At 42.4% G+C, this 27051-nt stretch overlaps 1 long non-coding RNA gene across 1 annotated transcript; it reads right to left on the reverse strand.

Moving 5' to 3' along the window:
* Positions 1-1495: 1495 nt before the first annotated feature.
* LOC120720414 lies at positions 1496-13232 on the reverse strand. The gene is made up of 3 exons (XR_005692937.1): positions 13091-13232; positions 3643-3644; positions 1496-1508 (listed from the first exon to the last, which is right to left on the reverse strand). It is a non-coding gene; the product is annotated as an uncharacterized LOC120720414 (long non-coding RNA).
* Positions 13233-27051: the final 13819 nt, after the last annotated feature.

Genomic DNA, 27051 nt, shown 5'->3' on the forward strand with positions numbered 1-27051 from the left:
ACCTGTGTCTCCTGTACACGATGATGGCAATGATGATGAACATGAACTCTTCTCATACCTACCTGTTCCTTTATCTGCTGAACCTGTCACATTCAGAATGCTTACTGACTTACCCACTGTTCAGCAACCTGTTCCAGTCATCAACCAGCCTATTGTCCCAGCAGTATCTGCTACTGAGGAGGAGAGTGAGATTACCTCAGAGGAACCTGTACCTATTGAAGAGGAACAAGTTATGGATAGCGAGGCACAGGAAATTTGCTGTGAGCCAGCTAATCTTGCTGAGACCCCGAGAGCTGACGAAAGCCCATCTTCTGACCCACATACTGTAGAGCCATCCAGAAATGACTTACTACAACATTCACCTACTGAATCAAAACCTCTGAACCACCCTTGAGACACTCAACCCACTCCAGGAATCCTCCTGATTACATCAAGTCGTGTTTGTTGACACATTCATAATAAGGAAACACCACAAAGGGAAATGTGATTTTTGTGGATTTCTGTGGTTAATGTGATTTTATTTTATTTTTAGTGGTTTACATGAAGGAGGGAGACATAAATCTCTTGAATGTTGTGTGAGCAAGTTTATCTGATGTAAGAAATCTGCAACATCAACTGAGTGGAAATAAGTTGCTTTTCTGAGCACCATTCTTGTCCACACTCCACACTTGACCTGGTCCTGCACCGTGGGGGGCCCAGACATGCCCTACATTTCACACTGTGGGCTGCCAACTGTGGGCCATGTGAATCTGCCCACAATACACAATACCAACACAAGCCCCGAGGGGGCAGGGATGGTGGTATTCATCCCTCTTGGATACACTGAAGAACCGAGCTTGTACAGACAGCAAAGAGGGAGACGTTGTCATGGCATCCATGAACAAGAAGAAGATAGAGGACTTTGAGTGCTCAGGTAGAGCAGAAAAGTGCTATTAACGAACAGTCCAGATATGTAAAAAGATGAATAAAATCCCAATTTCTGAGCATCTTATAGCGCCATTAGATTTAAATGATGTTTTTTAAATGGGGCATTTATTATGCTGCTCTGTGTGATCTAGTTAAGTGCTAAACAATGATTTAAAAATTCCTTTACTGATGAAAACAATGCAAACTTGAATTAAAGGAGGAAGAGATGAGGATGGGATGGAGAGAGTGGAGAGAAGACGTGAATGAGGATGTTTGATTGGATGAGTGGGAACATTAGATGACCTTAGTGAAGGGAGGTGAAGTGTGCTGGTGAGCGTTTAACGTTAAAACGCGGAGTTTGGTGGCCAGCTAAGAGCTATCAGGTTGTACTGGGCACAGTGTGTGTACAGAGTCTGTGTGTGGTAGTAAAACCTCCCATGAAAAAACTAAAATTCTATAATAAACTCATCAAGCAGTACCATATTTTTGTTGAAATGTGAATTATAGGTTCATTGTTTTTGGTTAAATTTCTGCCTGTTTTATATTGTCTGTTTTACCCTTTTATTATTTGTTATTTTATGTGCAGCACTTTGTGATTCTGTCTAGAAAGGTGCTATATGAATAAAATTGTATTTATTTATTCACTGATATGTTTATCTCACTCATGTTGTTAGTTGCTTGCTAACTAAATGTTAGGCTCAGCCTCAGCAATCTTAGCTGAGTTGTACATAATTCGTACATTTCTTCCAAAAACACAGATATAGCAGACGTGTGTCACATAGTTTGAATTTTCAGAAATCTCAATCAAATCAAATTACACAACTGTATCACTGAAGTGACCATTCACACTGAAACAGCAATACACAGCACACACGTAGCATCAGTCAATCTGTTGTTAACAAACACACAGGGTGAGACAAGAGTGAAGCTTTCCTGCTTACCTGGCAGTGGAACACATGTTTTACCTTCACATAATATTGAAGTATATGGTAAGCTGTGGCACTGTGCCTGATTTTTGACCTTTCCTTTGGTAAACAAAGTTATTTCCACCACCAATTGAGCTAGAAAAGTTACAAATTATACAGAAATGGACAAGAATGAACAAAAATGACTACATTAAAACAAATTGTTGGCTTTCCATAAAACCTCTCAGTTCAGCCTCCGAGAATTTTTTCCCCCAGATATTGTAGCCTTCCCTTGTCACTGTGCTGACACACTTCCTACAGAGCAGCCACATTAATAATAACAAAAATACTTTTCAGGAGAAAAATCAAAACTAAATATTTAGAAAAGAAAATGTTTTTGTGGCAGCAGGCATGTCTCGACAAGCCGGTTGTGTCCCCACGTTAGCTTACAGCTGGCACCACGACTTACTACAGACGCTAATGCAAGTCTGTAACGGTCTGTTAATTTAGGTTTAAAGACATGCAAGTAATCTTCAGTCACATTATATTTGATTTACTCATTCGATGATCGGTTTGTCTGATATCGGGTAATGGTAGCTAACCTTGTGTTTAGCTTTCGTGTCGCTGGATCACCAGTAAGAAGCTGGTACCTCTGTAAAGGTCACATATATGGACTTTTGACCTTTCTCACTGCTATTTTAATTTTGTGTAGCGTTCTGTTGCAAAGTGTAGCGACTCTGATTAAACACCAAGCTAAACCTGTGTCAGTGAGTACAGGAGTCTGAGTAGAGTTGGCTTTTTACTCTCAGAACCTTCATTTGACAAGCGGTGAAAAGGCGTTGCCTGAACAATGTTTCCAAATGGATAGATGTGGATGAGCCTCACTCTCCCTCTCAGAGCAACCAGGAAGAGGAAGTAAACAGGAACTGAACCAATACAGGTAATCCAGCAGGAAGTGAGGTTATTATCAAGTTCACCTTCAAAAAAAAATCTTAACATTTAACATTTTTGACCTTTTTACTGTTCTTTCTCACTTAAATACATATAAATGAATTATTTTAAAGGAAACATAAAAGATAAATGACATAAATGCCTTTGAGGCATCATAATTTGTATTTACCTTTAAAGTGTAGAACTCCAGTCCACACTGACGTTTCCAAAGCGAGACACAAACTAGTGGACAGTGCAGCAGTTTTTGACCTGTAAACATGGCTGCTTTCGTTCATTTCAACATAAATTATTGTAATAGTGTGAACAGCCTTCAACAACATATATAAAGCTACCAGTACTAAATTATGCTTAGATGAGACATGTTGGACATATGAGGTCCTTATGTGCAAATTCAACAGCCGCCCTATTCCCTGTTTTTCAGTGTAGACACTGATAAATGATGCGCCTGCAGAGTTTGCATGCTCCGTTTTGGGATTGTTCTTTACCCCCTTAGAACAAACCCACTCAGTTTCTTTTCCTGTGTGAATCGAAGTAATCATGTAAAAATACTTTGTTACTGTATTGAAGTAGAATATTCGGGTATCTGTAATTTACTTGAATAGTTTTTTTCTACAACTTTTGACTTTGACTCCCTACATTTTTAAACAAGCGTCTGTACTTTCTACTCCTTATATTTTGTGAAACATGCTGCAAAACAGACAGACTGTTATTTAAAAGTTGCATGAAAATGCTGTACAGGTTAGTGCAGGATAAACAGCTTAGTTTGCTGCACTGTGATGGATTTAAAGTAAAGAGCAGTGTGTGACTGGTGCACAGTGACTGTCTAGTATAAAGGAACAGGGTACTTCCCGTGTAGGGAATGCAACTCAGCCAGGACAACTCCTGAAACATCTGCTGACATCTGGCTGAATTCAGGTGCATAAATCTGCAAAGAGCAGCTGGTCAGCTGATCACAGGCTGTATATTAAGAAAATCTACTGGACCCCTCAATATAAATTATTATGAATTTGTGCTGAGCCATTGACACTTAGTTTAGGGTCCCCCACTTTCTTGACTTCTTCATGGGGTTGGGACCATCAGTTGTGTTGTGCAGCAGTCAGGTTGGTGCACAGCTGACAGCCCTATTTGACAACTGTTAGAATTCATATTATGCCAAGAACCAATCAGCTAAGTAAAGAGAAATAACAGCCAGTCCGTGCAGTCGCAAAAACCATCAAGCACTACAATGAAACGGGCTCACACGAGGACCGCCCCAGGAGAGGAAGACCAAGAGTCGCCTCTGCTGCTGAGGATAAATTTATCACCAGCCTCAGAATTCACAAGTTAACAGCAGCTCAGATTAGAGCTCAGATAGATGCTGCACAGAGCTCCAGTAGCAGACACATCTCTACATGTTCAGAGGAGACTGTGTGAATCAGGCCTTTACGATCAAACAGCTGCTGAGAAACCACGAATAAGGAAAAGCAACAAGCAGAAGAGATTTGTTCGGGTCAAGAAACAGGAGGAGTGGACATTAGACCATCTGTGCTTTGGTCTGATGGGTCTAAATTTGAGATCTTTGGTTCCACCTGCCGTGTCTTTGTGCCATGCAGAAAAGGTGAACGATGGTGTGTACATGCATGGTTCCCACCGTGAAGCATGGAGGTGATGGAGGAGGTGTGATGGTGTGTGTGTGTGTGTGTGTGGGGGGGGGGTGTTTGCTGGTGACATCGATGGAGATTTATTTAAAACTGAAGGCACACTGAACCAGCATGGCTACCACAGCATCCTGCAGCAACATGCATCCCATCCAGTTTGCATTTTTGGACCATCATTGATTTTTCAACAGGACAAGGACCCCAAACACACCTCCAGGCTGTGTACGGGCCGTCTGACCAAGGAGAGCGATGGAGTGCTTTGCCAGATGGTCTGGCCTCCACAGTCACCTGACATAAACCCAGTGGAGATGGTTTGGGATGGACCGCAGAGTTACGAAGAATCTTAAATATAAAACATGTTTATTTATGGTTTTGATGCCTTCATTGAGAATCTAGAGTGTAAACAGTCATGAAAATAAAGACAAACCATTAAATGGGAAGGTGTGTCCTAACTTTTGACTGGTAGTTTATATAGATACACACACACACACATCACACATACACACACATATACACCTTTAACTAACCAGCCATCAAACTACTGGAAATACTTCCATTCTTTGTATTGATCCCTCTCCCCTGCTGGTTCACCGACTCCACCCTGCATTACATTGGACCCCAAATTAGTATCGACAAAAGGAGGAGATTTCTCACTGGCCAAGCTCAAAAGATGTTTCCCTGCCCTTTGGAAAAGGGAATGAGATTAAGGGATATTTATAAGGCTTCTCTCAGTATGCCAACGTGCTGCAGGCAATTCCCCTGGAAGACACAGAGCTGCAGCATAAGATTTCAAATGGGCTCCTCCTAAAAACAGAGTCAGAGAGTCACTTTGTGCTATAATGTCCCCTCAAAGCTCTTACTGGTCATCAAATCCCATAAAGTAGCTGGTGGATGTAAATTAACTGGGGCTTAAATAAGGATCGTATTCACTTTTATGACAACTGGGCATCCAAGTCCTACTGCTTAAATGGGAAATTAAAACCTGAGAGAATTAGGCTTTCAAAGGATTTGATTTCATCCCAAGCTTTCTGGTGGTGCAAGCACGTAAACAACGCATTGATGGGGGGGTGTTGGCACTCTGGGAGAGATGGTATCAGACACTGGCGAGCAAGAGGCCCTGAAGAGGCCGAGAACTAGAAGGACAAAAACGTGGGCGTTGAAGGAGCTGAAATAGGGGAACACTAGATGGCCTTTGAAGCATCCTTGACCTCGCCTCAAGGGTCAAGTCTCCTACATTAGCTCTGGTTTGAACGTAGTAATGAACATAACAGAGAAACTAGGTCACCAAGGACGAGCATCGAGGGAGAGAGGCAGTTGACAGCACATCCTCCCGTCTCTGAGCCAAGGTGAGTCGCACCACCGACATAGAAAACCATCAGTTTGAGAATGTGCAAATATAAGAAGCAAAAGAAAGACCAAACTCTTTTGTGTTTTTTCTCTTTCTGTCTCTGTCTCACTTTCCTTTTGAAACAAAAGTCACTTTGTTGTATAAAACATGAGATGGGCATTTTATTTCTACTCAAACCGTCATGCTAGATTTGGAATTCATAACATCGATCCAGGAGGGAAAAAGAAAAGAGACAGAAGGGAAAAGTAAACTCATTTGCAAAGGGAAGTACACTTGTAATTAAATTTCAAGCTAAAAGCCCTGTTCATGGTGCACTCTCATTTGCATCCTTCTTAAATATGCATGAATTTATTTTGCATGAACAGGCACAGTGTCTACACACGAGACGTCACACACAGTTTCATGCATGCAAAAAGAAATAAGAGGAAAGGAAAGCCATATTTAAAAGTTCACATGGGCTTGTTGATGTTTTGGGGCCTTTTCAGCTCATTAAAGCATTCATGTGTTCATCATGTGCTCTCCATGTGTATCTGTTATCTGGAGTGAAGCTTAAAGGCACAACGATCCCACTGATGCCGTGATCCACATCACTGTGGTCTGTCTTTCAGTAGATGTTCCTGTGATTTCTGGATCAATATCATTTCTCACTCTAATTTATTTTTACAAGAATCTAATGAGCAGCAACTGATTTCTTTACTGCAAGTTTATCATGGAACATGTTATCAAAAAACAGAAAAAAAAAGTCAAAGGTTTTGCTTTGCACACAAACAAACAGCACACTCAGTGCAGCACTCTGCAGCCACTCTTCATTTCTTCATGTTTTGGGTCCAAGAAGCCAGAATTTCTGGTTATTTTTAAGTTGGAGGCTTGAATGTCTTCAAAAGTTCTTCTTTGGAGTTTGGCGGTTTTTTCAGTCACTTCACTGTCACGGTTAGCGTGGAATTAGGAGAGAGCGAGGACCCAAACGCAGCCACACGGGGATGAGGTGGATATGAACAAAAGCCTTTATTTAGGGCTGAACAAACGTTACAGATAAACAGGAGGATAACTAGAAAAGAACAAAGAAAAGCTAGACTGGGAAAGCTAAACCGGAAACCTGAAACACAACTAGAAAACCTGAGACGTGGAGACACGGAGGGAATGCCTGAGGAAACGCAGGCGGTGATACACAGGAGAGAACGCAGAAGTAATGCAGACGATCCGACAAGGAATAAAGGGAAGCACACACACACAAGGATACGAGGAAAGGGAACACAGCTGACACCAATCAGATGAGACGAGACTGGGAGGAAGCAAAACAGCAAGACTCGCCAAAGTGAAACAGGAAACATGAACATAGGACCAAGAACACTAATAATAACAAATAATAACAAATAACCCAAAAACTAAATCACTGAATATTAACACAAAACATAAACACAGAGTCACCAGACACCGTATCACGACTTTTTCAGAGGAATGATTTCTTCATTATTGAGCTGCGTAACCCTAAACTATGAATCCTTCAAGCAGGAAACAAACTCCAGCTTTGTTCATAGACTAAAGTTTATTTATTAAGCACTTTTCATAGACAGACAGAAGCGTCGCATACAAAGGTTAAAATAAACACAACGTTAGGTACCAAAGTAGACAAAACAGACAACAATCAGTCAACTAACAGATGTGAGTGGAGACAACGACTCATTGTAACTTTAGGCAGTTTGTTACCAGCAGCCTCTTTTACCAGATACCAGAATGAGACAGTTATCTTATTATTTTATTCTAATGCTGGTTTTAAGGTGTTTTTTTTTAAATATTTATGTAATCTTTAGCGTTATTGTGCTTTTTGCCTTACTTTGCCATCTTAGTCATAATGTGTAATACTTTCCTTTTATTATTTTATTTTTTATGCATTTCCTACATTTCATTCATGGTCTTATGGACTCTTTTGGTGTTAAATCAAGAAAGAAGAAAACAAACAAACGCTAATGTTTTTGTCACAGTGACAACTTTATGAACAGTCTTATTGCGCACACACTTGTTCATCTAGAAATCATTTTGTATGTTCTCGCTGAAAGCTTCCTACTGTTTCTTCTAGCTTTGACGATCCACACTGAGACAAACACAAAGTGAAATGTGAAGCTCCACATAAAAATATTTCCAGTATTTCTTTTTCATTGTGCGTTTTGACCTGCAGAAAATGCGACGGTAGAATCTCACAGGATGCTAGAAACGGCATCAACGGCACCCCAATGTGAAGAGTGTGTTTTTAATAAATCACCAAAGCAAATACTTTGTGTTCACTAAATGGTCCACTCTCTTTCTATTAGCATCACATTTAGGCCTGGTGCACTTTAAGGAACAAGAGTATTTGACGTGACAGCATTGCACTGCATATTTAATACTGTGGGACTGGCAGAGGAAGGATTCCACTTTGTAAATAAGTAAAAAACAAAGGGAATGAGTGTGTATTTGTGTGTGAGAGAGAGCGGGAGGATGGTTACACAAGTTAGAGAGAAAAGCCATGTCTGAGAGATTACCCAGAGCTAAAAGTGTAACAGTGCTTCTCTGTATCAAATTGCATAATTCAAAAGCCATCCTGGTCCTGTTGTGTTCTGCTTCACTTCAACCTGGGTCCTCAGACACTTCTCTGACTTCTTCATGATTGAGACATCACTGTACACAGAGAGGGAAGGATGAAGCGCCTGGCTCTGTTTGGCCCTCCCCTCGTTGGAGCAAATCACAGTTCCATGTTTACGGCGCAGCAACTGTTTTTTTCTTTCATTCCCAGAACACACTTTGCATTTTAATGAGGCCCCGTCCTGCATACTAAGTGCACATTAAGCTGGCTCTGTGGGGGTGAGTGTGTCGATACATCACGGTCAAAGTGAAGAAGCACTCTTCAAATTTTAAAATGAACAAAAGCTGGAGTTTTTCAGTTCCCTGGTGTGTGTGCGTGTGTGTGGGTGTGTGTGTGTGTGTGTGTGTGTGTGTGTGTGTGTGTGTGTGTGTGTGGGTGTGTGTGTGGGTGTGTGCGTGTGTGTGTGTGTGTGTGTGTGTGTGTGTGTGTGTGTGTGTGTGTGTGTGTGGGTGTGAGTATAGCCTGTGATGATTTTGAAAAGGTTACTTGGTTGCACTGGAGAAATTTGGGGAGGCTGGAAGAGCGGGTGACAGCTTTAAAGGGACACTGCAGAAGACTTCAGGACTTCCTGAATAGTTCATTGGTAGGGTTACTACAGCTGAAGCGGTACGCACTAGTACTGATAATGAAGACTGAGCTACACACTGATATACATCAGCTGATCACAGATAAAGATGTTTCCCAAAATGATTGAATAACCTGAGTATTGATACATGTGAGATTTAAAAAAGAAAGTATCTCAGTAAAATGTCCAAATAAATAGAGCCTGGAAGTAATAAATGCATGAACTAGTTTTTCAGCGTCACTCTGAGACAGGATATTTCTAACTTCAGAGATGTTGCACAAATGGAAGAAAGCAGTCTTACATATTTGTTTAATATGTGTGTTGAAAGACGTGTCCTGGTCAAAAATGACTTCAAGGTTCCTCACAGTGTTACTGGAGGCCAAGGTAATGCCATCCAGAGTAAGAATCTGCTTAGATTTTATTATTAATGATTTAATTTTAGATAATAAACTTGACTGTTTATTTTTAACTGAAACATGGCTGGGTTCGGATGCACCAGTTGTTCTCACTGAGGCCTCCCCACCAAATTTTAATTTCTCTTTTTCTATTAGAAGTGGTGAGAGAGGTGGTGGGACTGCATCTTTGGCCAACAACACAATCACCTCCAAACAAATTTTATTTGATCATTTTACCACTTTTGAATTCCTTGCTATTGTTTTCAGCAGCCCTCCAGTTTTATCTGTCACAGTTTACAGACCACCTAAAGACAGCGCCGCTTTTATCAAGGAATTCTCAGAGTTTTTAACAAACATACATTCAAAATATAACCTGCACACAGATAATCCTTCTGACCCTGCATCAAAAGAATTCTTAAACATTCTCCACTGTTTGGATTTTACCAGCACGTCACACAGCCGACTCACAACAGAGGACACACTCTGGACCTCGTCACCCATGGGCTGTCCACCAGCGTGTCCTCTGTTGTTGACTTGGCTGTCTCTGACCACTACTGTGTGTTTTTTAACATCACCGGTTTTATTCAGCGGGAGACCTCGGTGCGAACTGTGAGGAAGCGCTATCTAACCTCTGAAGTGGCTGCAAATTTTACCAGGGTTTTAGACGAATGCCCCCCTGTGATTCTACCTGCACCCTGTGATTTGATTTTTAATCATTTCAACAGCAAACTGAAGAAAAGCCTTGACTCCGTTGCTCCACTAACCACCAAAAATATTAACGTAAAACATGCATCACCCTGGAGAAACGAAGAAGTCAAAACACTCAAAAGAAATTGCAGGGCAGCAGAAAGGAGATGGAGGGAAAATAAAAATACTATCAACCTTCAGAAAGTTTTCTCCACAGTGAGACCCACCACATGTCTTTTAGATCCAATCCCTTCTTCACTCTTTAAAACACTTTATGGATTTTTTGAGGCTGAGCTTTTATACTTGATGAATTGCTCTCTTCAGTTGGGTGTCTTCCCTGCTGCCTGCGGCGGTGGTGAGGCCCCTTCTGAAGAAGAGCAGTTTGGATTGTAATGATTTTAATAACTACAGACCTGTATCCAACTCACCATTTTTAAGTAAAATTTTAGAAAAACGTGTTTTTACTCAGATTACTGATTTTCTGAATGATAGACAGATCCTGGAGATATTCCAGTCTGGATTTAGGGTGAACCACAGCACAGAGACGGCTCTCCTAAAGGTTTTAAATGATCTTAGATGTAACTGGGACGCCCAAAAGCTCTCAGTCCTGGTGCTACTGGATCTAAGCGCAGCCTTTGATACAGTAGACCACGCTATTCTTTTAAACAGACTGAAACACATGGTGGGCCTCTCTGGTGCTGTACACAACTGATTCACTTCCTGTCTCTCTGACAGAACTTTTATGGTGAGTATGGATACATGCTCCTCTAAGATCCATAAAATGACATGTGCTGTGCCTCAAGGGTCGGTTCTAGGCCCTGTACTTTTTAATTTGTATATGTTGCCTCTCGGCAGTGTCATCAGGAGGCATGGAGTGAACTTCCACAGTTACGCTGATGACACACAGCTGTACATCTCCGTATCTCCTGATGACACCAGACCAATGGATGCCCTTTTTAACTGTATTTTAGATATAAGATCTTGGATGGCAGAAAACTTTTTACAGCTTAACCAGGACAAAACTGAAGTTTTAATCGTCGGTCCCGAGGCTCAGAGAGAGAAACTTGTCTAAATTAGAAGCATTTTCACTATGTCCTTCGCTACAAGTGAAAAACCTGGGTGTTATTTTTGACTCTGAGCTTGGTTTTATCCCACATGTTAAACATGTAACCAAAATTGGATTTTATCATCTAAAGAATATAGCCAGAGTCTGCCCTATTCTCTCTCGGGCCAACACGGAGATGCTGATGCATGCTTTTATTACCAGTCGCATTGATTACTGTAATGCCCTGCTCTCTGGTCTTCCTAAGAAGAATATTTCACCTTTACAACTTTTACAAAACTCGGCAGCTCGTGTGCTGACGAAGACCAGAGGGCGGGCCCACATTACACCGGTTTTAGAATCGCTGCACTGGCTCCCCGTGTGTTTCAGGATCGATTTTAAAGTTCTTTTATTGGTTTTTAAATGTCTTAATGGTCTTGGGCCTTCTTATCTCTCAGATCTGCTTTTACCATACGAACCCTCGCGGACCCTGAGGTCCTCTGGTGCTGGCCTTTTAATTGTCCCTAAAGTCAGGACACATACTCACGGAGAGGCAGCTTTTCAGTGGTATAGTCCTCGTCTGTGGAACAGCCTGCCGGAGGAGCTCAGGGCCGCAGAGAACGTACATGTTTTTAAGAACAGGCTCAAGACCCACCTTTTTAATTTAGCTTTTACTTAACGTTTATTTATTTTATGCTTATTTATTCTATCCTGTTATTCTATTATTAATTTAGGCTTTACCTAATATTTATTGATTTTATTCTTATTCATTTTTTAATCTTCTTACTCTATTTATATTTATATTTATATTGTATCCCGTTCTTATTTATTTTATCGTTTTACCCTGTATATAGCCTATTGTGTCATATCTCCAGTGTTTCCTCGGAGGGCGCTCTCTGCACCGGGGCTGTGATCGACCGTGGCTGCTGGGTCTCTGGGGGTCCTCTCAGCCTGGCTGGGGGGCTCCTTTGCCTCCCTCCTGCTGTGTGCCCAGCCTGGAGGCTGCGGTCTGTGACCGGCTCCCGGTGCAGACGGCTCCCTGCGATAGTGTTTCCTCACTTGGCTCATGCGAACCCAGCCCAATTTTTACTCTTTAAGTGTGCGCGTGTGTGTGTGTGTGTGGGGGGGGGGGATATGTGTGTATTCACATCGTTTATGTTAATGAGAGTGTGGGGAGTGAGTTGGAGGGTGGGGTGGGCTGCTTTTAACTATGTAAAGCACTTTGTGCTACATTTTTTGTATGAAAAGTGCTTTATAAATAAAGACTGATTGATTGATTGATTGATTGATTGATTGATTGATTGATAGATACCATATTTACAGCACCCTTTGGATGGCGCTGTCACTTGGTGTTCGATCTCTCTGCGTTAGAGTACCACTTCCTGTTCCAGCACACGGTGGGGTTTTTGTGTAGCTTATCTGCGTAGCAATTTAATAAAAAACTTGATATCTTCTTATTTCATAGTATAATCTTCACGTGCTTCATCCGAAGCACACTCTCTGTGTACTCACTACCTAATTTATAGCCAAAGTATAGCAGGGGAAACAGGGCGGCTGGGTGACGGTGAGGAGGAAGCGTAGTCCTAAACAGAAGCCCAGGTACACCACTGTCAGGGCTCTGTGTGCGGGCAGGCGGAGATGAGGATCCAAATGCAGGACTCGGAGACAGAATTGTAACTGAATACCTCAGCTTTATTGCTGGCACAAAAACCAAACCGTGAAAACACAAACTGGAACACAAAGGCAAGTCTGAGGGTACAACGCAACACTGAGCAAAGACAAACACAGGGCATAAATACACAGGGAAGTAATCAGGGAATGGAAAACAGGAGGGAGACAGCTGGGAGAGATTAGGGCTACCAAGACAGGGGAGAAGTAAAACTGAACATGCTGACATCACACATGGACATGAACCTTCAAAGTAAAACAGGAAATAACAACACAAAGACGCAGACTACACTCTGAACTACACCTGCAGGAAAAATGAGGACACCAAAACTAAACCTAAGAACTAAACCCTTAACCAAAATAAACTGAGACATGTGAAGGTAGAGTCACTGGCAACCATAGTCAGTTGTCTTCCAGGGGCCAGAGCAGGCGACACTGAGGGAAATTTAAAACTGCTGGCTAAGGGTAAATGAAATTTCAGTAAAATTATAATTCACGATATTTAAATAATCTGTATTCATATGTATAAAGTTGATGAAAACAGTTTTGATATTTGTAAACAATTTTATATTTGTTAGTCATATAAATTTCCTGCACCTGATTTGAACTTTGGACTGGGTTTTTTGGATGTCTATGTCGACATAGACATCCAAAAAACGACCCAGTCCAAAGTTCAAATGCTGACGTCCAAGACGGGTCATAGTTGGACGTACAAATTGCAGACTTAGTTTGCACGTCATATAGATACGACTGACCCAATATAGACTTGATCTGCACATCTATCCGACGTCTGATGTTTACTGTGTTGGTATAAGAGACAGCACATTGTAACATTCAGGCATAATCTAACACAGTAACACTTTTTTTTGTTACAAATTCGACAAGTTGCTTGTTGTGTGGAAAGAAAAAAACTCCTTTCAGTTCATTGCTGCTCTGTTTCATGAAAACAGTGTTACTGAGCAACAATAAGTGAGGCTTGCCTCTAAACACTGTGTGTGAGGACTGGGCGAACAGTTTTAGGACAGAGCCACAGTACAAACAAAGTGCCAATTATGCATTTGTTCTGATATCATCTTTCCCTCCTGAAAATAAACTGTCCTAGTAGCGACTATCACAATCACAACAGTGATAACATGTGCTTTTTTAACAACCTTAATTTGTGTATTTTGCAGGAAATTGTGAGCTACAGACTTTGTATGACTCACTTAAATATTCTCCTCATGAAAGTGAAACTTACAAATACATATACCACAAGGCAAGCCGCACAAATACTCCTGATCACAACTTTCAGTCACAAACTCAAACTGAGCCTCTTTAATACCTTTGAGTCAACAGACACACAGAGTAGTTATGTCTCCTATCTCCTATTCCTAACCTCTTTTCCTTCATTGGCGTCAAGGTAAAGTGGATAGGAGAAATGCTAAGGACTTAGGAAAAGGGAAGCGCCTTACCTCAATGTGATGTCCACCGTGTTGAAACTACAATGTGTAGAAGAAGGACTTCAAAATGTGCATGTGCCGTTACGGGTGCATGTCTGATGCAAGGGTGTGAACACCTTTCTCATATCACCACTCTGAAGACCGATGGGCGTTGTCAACAGGTTTACTGACATTCAAAAGGGTAAAACTAAAAACAAGACAAAAAATACAGTCATGACATACATAAGCGTAGCATAACATACATTTATACACCGCAATACTACTACACAGCATACGTCTAATTATATAAACTTTTAAACAACTACTGAGGCTATCTCAGACGACTTCCGACATCGCGGATAGCTAGCTTAGCACCGAGATTAGCTTTACGGTCAAATACTGCGCTAGCGGCAACATAATGTACAAAAACAAGTTGTAATTTAACTTTAAGTACATACCGGCGATACAACCGTAAACCAAAGATGTAGACAGTAAATTTTCCGACAGGACACCATAAGCCGTGTACCGATATGTCTCTTTCTTTCGCTCGCTTGCTTGCTTGAGCTGACTTCCTGTTCAATAAAGTTGTTTCAAAACAAACCATTTCTACGGTGCATTACTTGAAACGACCACATAGGGCGCTAAAAACACATAACTAACAAATTACTGGGAATAATATTTTAGTGATACAGAACACTCCCCGCCTGGCGTGAATAAACGCCACGATTAAACATTGAAGAAAACAACACGTTAAGAAGGCACCAAGGGTACGATCTCTGAGATTGGTCTGGTCAACACCTTTGTACCATCTGATTTAACTACCTTAATTTCCACGGTACGTATTGTACCATCTTTACTTGGGAACACCTTAGTTATGAGACCAAGAGGCCACTCATTTCTTGGCACTCGACTGTCTTTGAGTACCACAACACTTCCTAAGCTCACGTTAGGCTGGCTAGACTGCCATTTGCGGCGTGGCTGTAGGGTAGGGAGAAACTCTTTCCTCCATTTGTCCCAGAAGATGTTCGACAGGTGCTGAACCTGGCGCCACTGATGTTTGTAGAGGTCTGATGCTGTGAATTTTTCAGCTGGAGCCTGAAGGGGTGCTACCTTTTGAGTCAGGAGAACAGCTGGAGTCAAGATAAAGGGGTCACTTGGGTCTGATGAAACCGGGACGAGGGGTCTACAGTTTATGATAGCAGCCACCTCTGCCATGAAGGTGACGAGAACCTCATGAGTGAGTTTAGTGGTCTTAAGCTGAAAAAACATAGAGTCCAATATTCTCCGTGCTAAACCTATCATTCTCTCCCATGCTCCGCCGAAATGGGAGGCATGAGGTGGGTTAAAAGTCCATTTACATCCATGTTCTTTTAAGAAGGTGTGCACAGCTGTGTTGTCCAAGTTTGAAGGGATTTTCAGTTCTTTACATGCACTTACAAAATTGGTGCCTCGATCAGAGCGAACAGTTTTCACTGGTCCCCTCACGGCCAGAAATCGTCGGAATGCATTAATGAAGCTAGATGTATCAAGTGACTCTACCACTTCAATGTGAACTGCTCTAATACTCAAACAAGTGAATATGACAGCCCACCTTTTATTCTGGTTGACGCTTCCTCTTGTACGTCGTGAAGACACAAACCACGGACCAAACACATCTAAGCCCACATTCGTGAACGGGGGATCCGTTGTGAGACGGTCTGGAGGGAGGTTTGACATTTTCTGTGTGCTCAAAGGAGCACGAAGTCTTTTGCAGGTAACACAATGATAGATGATTGTGCTCACTTTTCTTTTACCGCCCACTATCCACCATCCTGCGGAGCGAACGGCTCCTTCTGTGAAAAGGCGACCTTGATGCTGGGTCTGCTCGTGGTAGTGCTTTATGAGAAGCGCTGCAACATGGTGGTGGCCAGGAACTATGAGAGGGTTTTTCTCACCTTGGCTAATGTTTGAGTCTCTGATGCGACCACCTACTCTAAGGAGTCCTTCTTTGTCCAGATAGGGGTCTAAGGTTTTGAGATGACTGGTTTTGGGTAGTTTTCCATGTTTTTGCACACACTTGATTTCTTCAGCATACACGTCCTGCTGTACTGCTCGAATGACAAGGTTCTGAGCTTGCTTTAACTCATCCACAGTAACTCCCGTTTCACAGTAATGCCAGCCATTACAGTGATTGGCTTTGCCTGGTGGTGATTTGAAGTTGTGGATGACATGTATTAGTCTAGAAAGAGCACGTGTGAGGGATTTCCAGGTAGAAAACTTGGTGAATCTGTCTGAGCCCAGTTCTTTAGTTGAGGCTGTTGTTTTGAGTGCGGTTACCTGAGGTCTTACATCTGCGTCCATGTTGGGTTCTACAAGGTCATAGGAGTCATTCGGAGAATTCTGAATCTGATGTAAAAGGTCAGGGCCGGTGAGCCAGTTACTAAGCGGCAGCTGGAATGCAGGAACAGAACGAGTGGCGTGATCTGCAGGGTTCTGACTGCTAGCTACATAGTGCCACTGGCATGGCTGAGAAGATCTGCGGATTCTAGTCACACGATTACTGACATAGACATAAAATCTTCTAGACTCGTTGTAGATGTAACCTAAGACTACTTTACTGTCTGTGTAGAAAGTAGTGTGATCTAGTTTACAGTCAAGTTCATCTGAGATAAGATCTGCGAGCTCAACCGCTAAAACGGCAGCACTAAGCTCTAATCTTGGAATAGTCTGATCTGGGCGTGGTGCTAGTTTAGCCTTACCCATTACAAAGCCTACTTGACTGTGTCCTTCTGCATCTGTCACTTTTAAATAGGCCACTGCAGCTATGGCTTTAGTAGATGCGTCTGAAAAAACACACAACTCTTTTTTCACGGCTGTTGAAGGGGAAATGTCTGTGTATGCTCTGGGAATGGTCATGTTAGGCAAGTCTGTGAGTGAGTCTTTCCACTGTGTCCAAGACTCTTCCATTTCGGGAGGGAGTGGAGCATCCCAGTCCCCATTTTCAGCTGTAAGTTCGCGTAGAATCGACTTCCCCTGTATGGTGACTGGTGCTACAAAACCCAGCGGATCATAGAGGCTGTTTATTGTTGATAGAACACCTCGTCTGGTAAAGGGTTTTGACTCATCAGATACTTCAAAGGTGAAGCGGTCTTTACTTAGGTCCCAGAGGAGACCTAGGCTACGCTGCATGGGCACCGAATCACTTTCGAAGTCCAGGTTTTTTAGATTTTTGGCATGATCTTGAGTCGGGAATGCCTCTAGTACTTCCTTCCTGTTTGCTGCTATTTTATGCAGTCTTAAGTTTGAGTTTGCAAGTGCATCTCGGGTTCTTTGGAGTAGAGATATGGCCTTTTCAACAGTAGGTAGAGATTTGAGTCCGTCATCAACGTAGAAGTCACGCATGACAAACTGCTTCACATCTGCATCGCAGTCCGGTTCGACGCGTTGGACAGACTGGTGCAGGCCATATATGGCTACTGCTGGCGATGGGCTGTTCCCAAAGACGTGGACCGTCATTCTGTACTCCACAACTTCTTTGGAAATGTCGTTGTCACGGAACCACAAGAAGCGTAAGTAGTTCCTGTCTTGCTCTTGCACGTTGAAACAGTAAAACATCTGTTCGATGTCTGCTGTGAAGGCAACGGCTTCTTTTCTGAAGCGTATTAGGACCCCAAGCAATGAGTTATTAAAATCTGGTCCTGTTAACAGAACGTCATTCAGGGATACGCCTTCATACTTGGCGCTGCTGTCGAAGACGACCCTGATCTGCGTGGGTTTACGGGGATGGTAGACACCGAATAATGGCAGATACCAACATTCCTCATCCTCTTTTAGTGTAGGGGCGATCTCTGCATGTTTGTTTTGGAATATTTTGTCCATGAAAGTGATGAAATGTTCCTTCATCTCTTCCTTCTTTTCAAAGGTGCGAAGAAGAGACATTAGGCGATTCAGGGCCTGTGGTCTGTTGTTAGGGAGCTTTCGGCGTGGGTTTTTAAATGGTAAAGGAGCTGTCCAACTGTTATCTGTGTCAAATGTTAGTCCTTCCTCCATTATTTTTAAGAAGGCATTGTCCTGGATGGAAGGTGAGATGTAGTTGTCATTTCTGGTTTGTTTGAACACATTACATCCTAAATGATCAGGTTCACAAGCACTGTCTGCCAGCTGGAAGCTGAAGTTGAGTGGAACTTGTATCCCACAATGTTTCTCTTTTATGTTGAAAACATTAGGACATCGCTCGAATGCTGTGGGACGTCCCCTTTCAGTTGCATTTGTGAACAGAGTCCTTACTGCAGGAGTTTTGTGGACGTCACCTAAACACACGTTTCCTACTATGACCCATCCTAGGTCCAATTTTTGAGCATAGGGTGCGTTGTTAGGGCCACTTATCTGTTTGCGGACTTTGTGAGCTCTAATGACATCCTGTCCAAGAAGCATTAGTATGGGGGCGTTAGAGTCCAAGGCAGGGATGAGGTGAGCCACTGACTTTAGATGGCTGTGGTGTCTAGCTGCACTGGGTGTGGGGATCTCGTCTCTGTCATTTGGGATATTTTTGCACTCAATTAGGCTAGGCAGTGGGATGTGGACTGAACCATCTAAAGCTGCCACTACATAACCTGTAGCTCTTCTACCCATTGTCTCTTTGGTACCTGCACATGTCTTAAGCGAGTAAGGGGAACTAGGGCCGCAGTCATTAAATAACTCGAAGAACTCCGGACGTACTACTGATCTGTTACTTTGTTCATCATGGATGACATAAAGCCTTACTGCTTGATGTGGGTGGCCTGCTGGGTAGACATTAACGAGACAGATTTTAGAACATGAAGTGCCTGCTTCATTCACACCACAAACCTGAGTGCATTTAGAAGTGATCTCCTCTGATTCAGTGGTGTCAGGCTCCCCGCTATGCTCTGCTGCTGGTTCGGTTTCTTTTAACCAGGGAGCTGGTCCTGGGTGGAGAGCCGTGCAGTGCTTCTCATCGTTGCACTCGGAACACTGTACCTTGGCTTTACAGTTCTTTGCTATGTGTGAAGATGAGGCACAGCACCTGAAGCAAAAGTCATTTTCTTTTAAGAACGTTTTCCTATCTAACAGTGTTTTCATGCGAAATGCTCTGCACGCTGCGAGAGGATGGGCTTTCTTGTGAATTGGACAAAGCTTTTCACCATGTACAGTTTTGTTTGGGGACCTCTGTGTGTCTGAACTAGTGCGAGAAATGACATCAGTTTTGTGCACAGAAATCTCTTTTTGTCTGTTTGCCCTCCAAGATAGTTTGTCTGGTCTGGGTGCATCAGGTGATGGTGTGAGGTTAAAGCTGGGGTCGTTTCTAGCATCAGCTTCTTGTGCAACAAAGTCTACTAGAACACTAAATGGTGGGAAAGAGACACATTTTGTGCGTTTGTAGTTGGCTCCTACCGTAATCCACCTTTCTTGCAGGTAGAAGGGAAGTTTTTGGATGATTGGATTTACTCCTCTTGCTGTATCTAGGAACGCGAGACCAGGGAGGTCTCCTTCAGCTTTAGCGCGCTGCACTTCCATGAGCAGGTCACTAAATTTTCTCAGTTTTGCAAAGTCTTTGGATGAGATTTTTGGGAATGCATCAGTTCTTTTAAACAGTGCATCCTCGATCACTTCAGCTGAGCCATAACATTGTTCAAGTCTGTCCCATATCATGTTGAGGCCATTGACTGGGTTGTTGATGTGTATGGCTCTGAGTTGTTCTGCATGTTCAGCCAATTCCTTTCCAAGCCATTTTAACATCAAGTCCATTTCTTCACTTGCCGTTAGATCTAACCCGCTTATAGCATTTTCAAATGAGCGTTTCCAAGCTCTGAAGTTTTGGGGCTTGTCATTAAACTGGAGCAGCCCTGTTGCCACTATTTCACGACGAGCAAAGTATCTGATGAAGTCACTCACATTTGATTCTCTAGGCTCTTTGCATAAAGGCCTAGCATCATGGAAGCTAGATGCTGACACCTGATTTGACCAATTGGTACTGTAATTTTTATTAGCATGGGGAGAAGGGGAAATGACTGCAGTTTTTTGGCAACAGTCAGGATCATCTGTTAGACCAATTGGAATTTTTTGTGGGTCATTTTCTTTTTTAGGGCTTGGTGGCTGATCACAGGTGAGCTCTGGTTTACTTTGTGTTACATTTTCATTTTGTGATTGTTGAAGAGCAGCATCATTTTCTTTTCTCACAAATGTAGATTGGCCAATGACATACTGTTTAGTTCGTTCTGCTGTTACTGAGGGACAGATGTTGCTGCGCGTTTCTGTCTGTGTGGCAGCAGCTGCTTCTAATGACTCTGCTTCAGCAATGGCTGAGGCTACATCTTTTTCATGCTGTAAATATTCGATGGATGCCTCGACTTTAGCTTTTGCTACTTCTATTTGTGCTTTTTCTACCTTCAAATCCATTTCTTTAGCTGCGAAGCTGAGCCGTGCCTTGGCTGCCTCAGCTTTTGCTCTGGCTTTGGCTGCTGCAGAACCTGTAGAGGAGGCACACGAAGCTTCGGACCGGGTCTTGAGGGATGACGCCTTGCTGGACATGTTGGAGTTGATTAGACGACTGCTGGCTCACTGCTGTATGCCGTGTTGCTCCCAGGCGTAGTAGTGGTCAGCTTCACTCTAGTGTGCGATGACTGCGTTATCTTTGTTCGTGCGGATGTCGCCGTTTTACTGTGCCGTTACGGGTGCATGTCTGATGCAAGGGCGTGAACACCTTTCTCATATCACCACTCTGAAGACCGATGGGCGTTGTCAACAGGTTTACTGACATTCAAAAGGGTAAAACTAAAAACAAGACAAAAAATACAGTCATGACATACATAAGCGTAGCATAACATACATTTATACACCGCAATACTACTACACAGCATACGTCTAATTATATAAACTTTTAAACAACTACTGAGGCTATCTCAGACGACCTCCGACATCGCGGATAGCTAGCTTAGCACCGAGATTAGCTTTACGGTCAAATACTGCGCTAGCGGCAACATAATACCAATACCATCGTTCCCTCGAAGCTGGACAGGAAACTGCAGGATCTAGGACTGAGCAGCTCCCTCTGCAGCTGGATCCTTAGCTTCCTGTCTGACAGACGCCAAGTGGTCAGACTGGGCAGCATCACCTCATCTCCCATCACACTGAACACTGGTGCTCCACAGGGGTGTGTACTGAGCCCTCTCCTATACTCACTCTACACCTACGACTGCACAGCCACTAACAACTCCAACATCATTGTGAAGTTTGCGGACGACACTACAGTGGTGGGTCTTATCACCAATGGTGATGAGACGGCTTACAGGGAGGAGGTCAGCGCCCTGACCCACTGGTGTCAAGACAACCATCTCACCCTCAACGTCGCAAAGACAAAGGAGTTGATAGTGGACTTCCGGAGGTGCAGAGAAGTACACACCCCCATCACCATCAACGGCGCTGCTGTGGAGAGAGTGAGCAGCTTCCGCTTCCTTGGCGTACACCTGGCTGAGGATCTTACGTGGTCAGTACACACAAACAAAACAGTGAAGAAGGCGCAGCAGCGCCTCTTCTTTCTCAGGAGACTGAAAAGATTCGGCATGAGCCCCCGCATCCTCAGGACCTTCTATCACTGTGCCATTGAGAGCATCCTCACTGGATGCATCACCACCTGGTATGGCAACAGCACCGCCTACAACTGCAAAGCTCTCCAGCGAGTAGTGCGGTGCTCTGAACGGATAATTGGAGGTGAGCTTCCCTCCCTCCAAGACATCTACAGGAAGCGGTGCCTGAGGAAAGCGGGGAGGATCATCAAGGACTCCAGTCACCCCAGCCATAAACTGTTCAGACTACTTCCATCAGGAAGGAGGTTCTGCAGCATCCGGTCCCGTACCAGCAGACTGAGAGACAGCTTTTTCCATCAGGCCATCAGACTGCTGAACACTTCATAGACACCTCACAGTCACTACTGGAACTTTAACATTATGCACTCCATACTGTACAGTAACGCCACTGTTTTGCACATGTCTCACTCTGTATATTTTATTTTATTTTATTTATTTTATATATTCTATTCATTGTTTACTCTATTTAATTTGTAAAATATGTGTACACACACACACACACACACACACGTAGAAAAATATTTAGTATACACATCCAGAAATGCATATACTATTATATATTGTACATATATTTATTAGTTTCAGATGTAGCCATTCTTGTATTTTGCTTGTTTACATTATTGTATTTTGCACAACTCTGTTGCTTGTGAAGCTCGCACACAAGAATTTCACTCACATGTGCTGTACCAATGTACCTGCACATGTGATGTGACAATAAAAGTGATTTGATTTTTGATTTGATAATGTACAAAAACAAGTTGTAATTTAACTTTAAGTACATACTGGCGATACAACCGTAAACCAAAGATGTAGACAGTAAATTTTCCGACAGGACACCATAAGCCGTGTACCGATATGTCTCTTTCTTTCGCTCGCTTGCTTGCTTGAGCTGACTTCCTGTTCAATAAAGTTGTTTCAAAACAAACCATTTCTACGGTGCATTACTTCAAACGACCACAGAGGGCGCTAAAAACACATAACTAACAACTTACTGGGAATAATATTTTAGTGATACAGAACAGTGCATCTTATTTCACCACGATGTGTTCTTATGGACGAACAGTCTGTAAAAAATACCCCTTCATTAAAAAGGCTGGCATTTTAAAAAGGAAGGAACATTTAAAAGTGCTTAGAGCGGCTGGTCCTAGCAAATCCTGCCCCCCCCACCCTGGACCCCCACCAATTTGCATACCGTCAGAACAGGAGCACAGAGGATGCAGTCTGTCCTCTGACACCTGGACAATAACAACACCTACGACAGAACAGCGATCTGACGTAGTTCAGCGTTCAAAACTCACAATAAATGGTTATTGGACTTCCTGACCACTGGCACTTTATATAACTACTGTATCATTCATCCATAAATCTCACTGATCTCAACTGCACTACTGTAAATGCTGTATTCATACTGTACAATACAATAATTATAGTTTTTACAACAGTTTATTAATACTCATATGTATAACCATATGTGTAACCTATTATTATTATTATTATTATTATTATTATTATTATTATTATTATTATTATTATTATAAGCTAGCTTGTACACTCACTACAGCTGTAGCCTGCACATACTTATAGTTAGTATATTCATAACATACCTTCATACTGTGTACATTGTAACACCTATAATAGATCCATATTCTGTATATATCTATATTATTGCTGAAGCACTTCTGGATGGATGCAACATGCATTTTGTTGCCTTGTACTTGTGACATGTGCAATGACAATAAAGTTGAATTCTATTCTATTCTATTCTTTAGGGCCGGATAACAAGCCAAAAACCTTTTTCCTGGCCTGACTTACTCACTGCAGTTCTGTTCTGTTTAAGCTTTATCATATGTTGTGTACAAACTGAGTTATGTATATGTCAGTGAAATTTGTTAGTAGTTATTTAGCCACCCAATATTTTATCTATCAGACTAATAGAAGAATAAATACAGGATGGCATGGACTGCTTGCTCATCATTTTTGGTAGCAGACTTGTTAACTTAGCATATACAAGCTAAAGTTGCCCAGATTCAGATTTGGTGGCAAAATTATGACTCGCACATTAACATTTGAAGTTTGTAGCAATGTAGCAAACTAAGACATAAACCTGCAATTGTAACAGTCCAGACCACCAGAAACATTCCTTGCTTTGTATCTGTCCACTCGAAGAGCAAAAAATTAAGTTATTCTATTAGAACCCTTTCAAAATCACTCAGTACATCAAACCCTAAAAGGCACAAAATGAAACATTTTTCCATTAGTGAGAAAGATGGTTTATTAAAAATGCCTCTGAGACAGTTAGAGATGGAGACAGTTAATGCATGTTTATTAAAAATTCACAAGATATTTTGGAGCATCATTCATCACATAAAGGGGAAAAATCATTTTCTGCTATAATAATCCTCTGTCTCTTTGTCTCTCCTCACCCACCGTAGTAGCTTCTTGGTTCAGTCCTGGTTGCTGGTGGCAGGGCTGGCACATGCCAGGCCTGCTCAAGCCAAATCCTTTGCCAAGTAGTGAGAATCGAGCCAACACCGATTTGTCCTGTCACCTAGTGGGAGTCAAACTGAGTCTGACAATATCAACTGTTTCCTGGGGCTGTGACAGTTGTCAGCACCGTGAAACACATTAAAGCAACATAGCACTCAGTTATCTCGCACTGAAGCTCGCTCTACTATTACCGTACAAGGATGGCTCTCTACTTATTGAATAAATGTGGGTTTTCATGCTTTCATATTCAGTTCCCAGTGGTACACAAACCAACAGTCGAACTATGTACACAGTTCTGCTAGACTCACACTTCCACTGGTCTCACTCAGGTTATTCTGCATCATAGTTTTGCAAATCTCTGAACACAAATTGCATCACTTAGCAGGTTTGGTTCACGTGGCCTTCAAAATGCAACACACTGATTACCAACAGGTCTCACTCTCACTGCACTGGACCTACTCAAGCTGGAAGAAGACTGCATCTGTGTGTCATAGGTCATGGTTCTTGCAGGTCTTGCTCCTTTTTCTCCTTCACTGTCCCTCTCTCTGCTTTCTGTGCTCTCAGGTGGAGCTTTTCCACTCCACACTTGGGTGGGGTGCTGATGCAGCCACTGCTCTTGTTCTCTATTTGCTCATCAGTCACCTGAAATCTCGTGTTTGCCAGATTGTTGTCATCCTCGTAGTGTCACTTCCTGTCGACTGCCTCGGCTGTTTTCATTTGTGAAAAGAAAAGACTTAAAGTCAAGCGTCCTGAACATTGCTGCTGTGGTTCCACACACCCCGGGGGAATGTCTCTGCTCATCCAGGTTACCTCAGGGTTTTATTCAATGTTTGGGTTTTCTGTAGTACAAAGGTGGTTCACGTCTTAGCTGTGTAAATCACCATGGTAACTATATATTAATGCTAGAACTCCGCAGGTATGAAATCACCACCTACTGACCAATGAATGCTCCAGAAAATACCATCTCCTGGAAGATCCTCCTGTCCTCTGTGGGGAGAGTAAAGAAGGTCCAAAGTGCTTCAGCTGCATCCAAAGTCTTTATATTTACCTGCTGAGCATCACCAGATATAGAAATATAGATCCTTAGACACAAGTTTTTCCTTGATGTTTTTTAAAAAAGTGTAATTGTTCAGTTTTAAGTGTTAACATCTGAGACGTCACACAGACTAAGCCTATGTTTGCACATGTTTGTGTAGCAGTTCGAATGTGCTGTTTCCAGCCAAACCGAAACCCTGCATTACACTGGTGTGCTCTGTGCCTCACCCACCCCCCAAAAAACCTCCCATTCAGTGAACTGAAACCAGTGCATAAAATAAGAGTAAGCCTTCTCGTATGACCTTACATCAGCGTCATGCTTGTATTTGTTTTTCACTGTTTGAGCTTTGACTGGAGCTTTGTTAGTTACATCATTGTGTTGTTCCTTGTTGTTTTAAATTGATTTTCATGGCACATGCCTGCAGAGAACCGAGTGAGGAGCTCAGCAAACCATCTCCTAATGTTCACGTGTGGGTGGTTAGAAGCCTTTGTAACTGTATTTGTTCAGGGTAATTCAACTTTAGTTTCACGGATTTAGGATTATGCTGTACATGTCTGTTGTTTCCAACTTTGCATGCATTTTAATCACTGGACACGCGAACAAACAGTGAAGATGGGACTCTTCTCTAGCAACTCATGTGATCTGTAAAGTATTATACAAAGACAGAGACCATATGTACTCTGCACATAAAAAACAAACCGACACTAGACTTGCTTTGGGCTTTAGTTTGTAGGTGAAGGAACATTTAACTGCTTTAGCTAGTGGCGTGCAGCTAATGAGCCTGTAGGTAAAACGTCCCAATAGTGGGAGGAAACCTGAACCCCTCTGTGCTCACATGTGTTTGCCTGGAGGAATAACACATGATTTAACCCCTGAACCACTGAGAGGAAGTTCATACCCAGAGGGAAACAGGTGCATGTTAGTGTATTAGTCGAGTTATGAGGACATAAACTGCTTTCTCATTCCGGTAACCTGCCGTCCTTTTTGGAGCAAAAGTCTCTGGAATTAGGAATAAATATTTGGAATATAGTTAAAGGAAGGCTTAGGATTCAGAAAGTGAAAGTTATGGTAAATGAATGCAAGTCAGTGTGCTGTTCTCTGAAGTGTGTGTGTGTGTGTGGGTGGGTGTTTGTGGATCATATCACATTCACAGAGAGGAGACGTTGGCTTTGCTATGTGCTCTCTCTGCTTTAATCCTCCCTGACAGGCCCTGTGTAAATACCACTGACGTTTGAAGCGGTAGGAGACGGCTTTTGGTTATGAGGGGAAAGTTGAATCCTGAGCAGGAAGATGATGTGCAGGCTCTTTCTTTCCAAGCCTGGATATTTACACAAAGGCCAAAGGGCAGGTGAAATTTACATCTTCATGTTTAAATTTAGGTTTGAATCCTTTCATGTCTCTCCATGTTTTCATAAGTATGCAAGGTTCTGTAGTCATCGTAATGATACACACTTCTTAATTAGAGGGTAAACATGGAGAAACATGTTCTCTTTGGACGTCTGTGCACCTTTCAGCTTATCTTTCAAGGCCACCAGCTATATGTTTATTTTTTTAATTGAAGTTTCAAAGCCAGTGATGGAATAACGGCATTACAACAGCGTTACTAACGAGTAATTTAACTAATTACTATTCCTATCGTTACAAAGTCGTTACCGTTACTAACAAGGAAATGTGGTCACATTACTATTTTTCAACAAACAGATGGTTGAAGCTGTGTTCAGCTTACAGCATCTTATATCAGTTGCACAGAAGTAGCTGTAAGTAATCTGAGCGCGCAGCTTTAAGCAGCTGCGCGCTCCTGCG

This window comes from Simochromis diagramma, unplaced genomic scaffold (genome assembly GCF_900408965.1).
Source record: "Simochromis diagramma unplaced genomic scaffold, fSimDia1.1 OVJJ01000585.1, whole genome shotgun sequence".
Taxonomy (NCBI): domain Eukaryota; kingdom Metazoa; phylum Chordata; class Actinopteri; order Cichliformes; family Cichlidae; genus Simochromis; species Simochromis diagramma.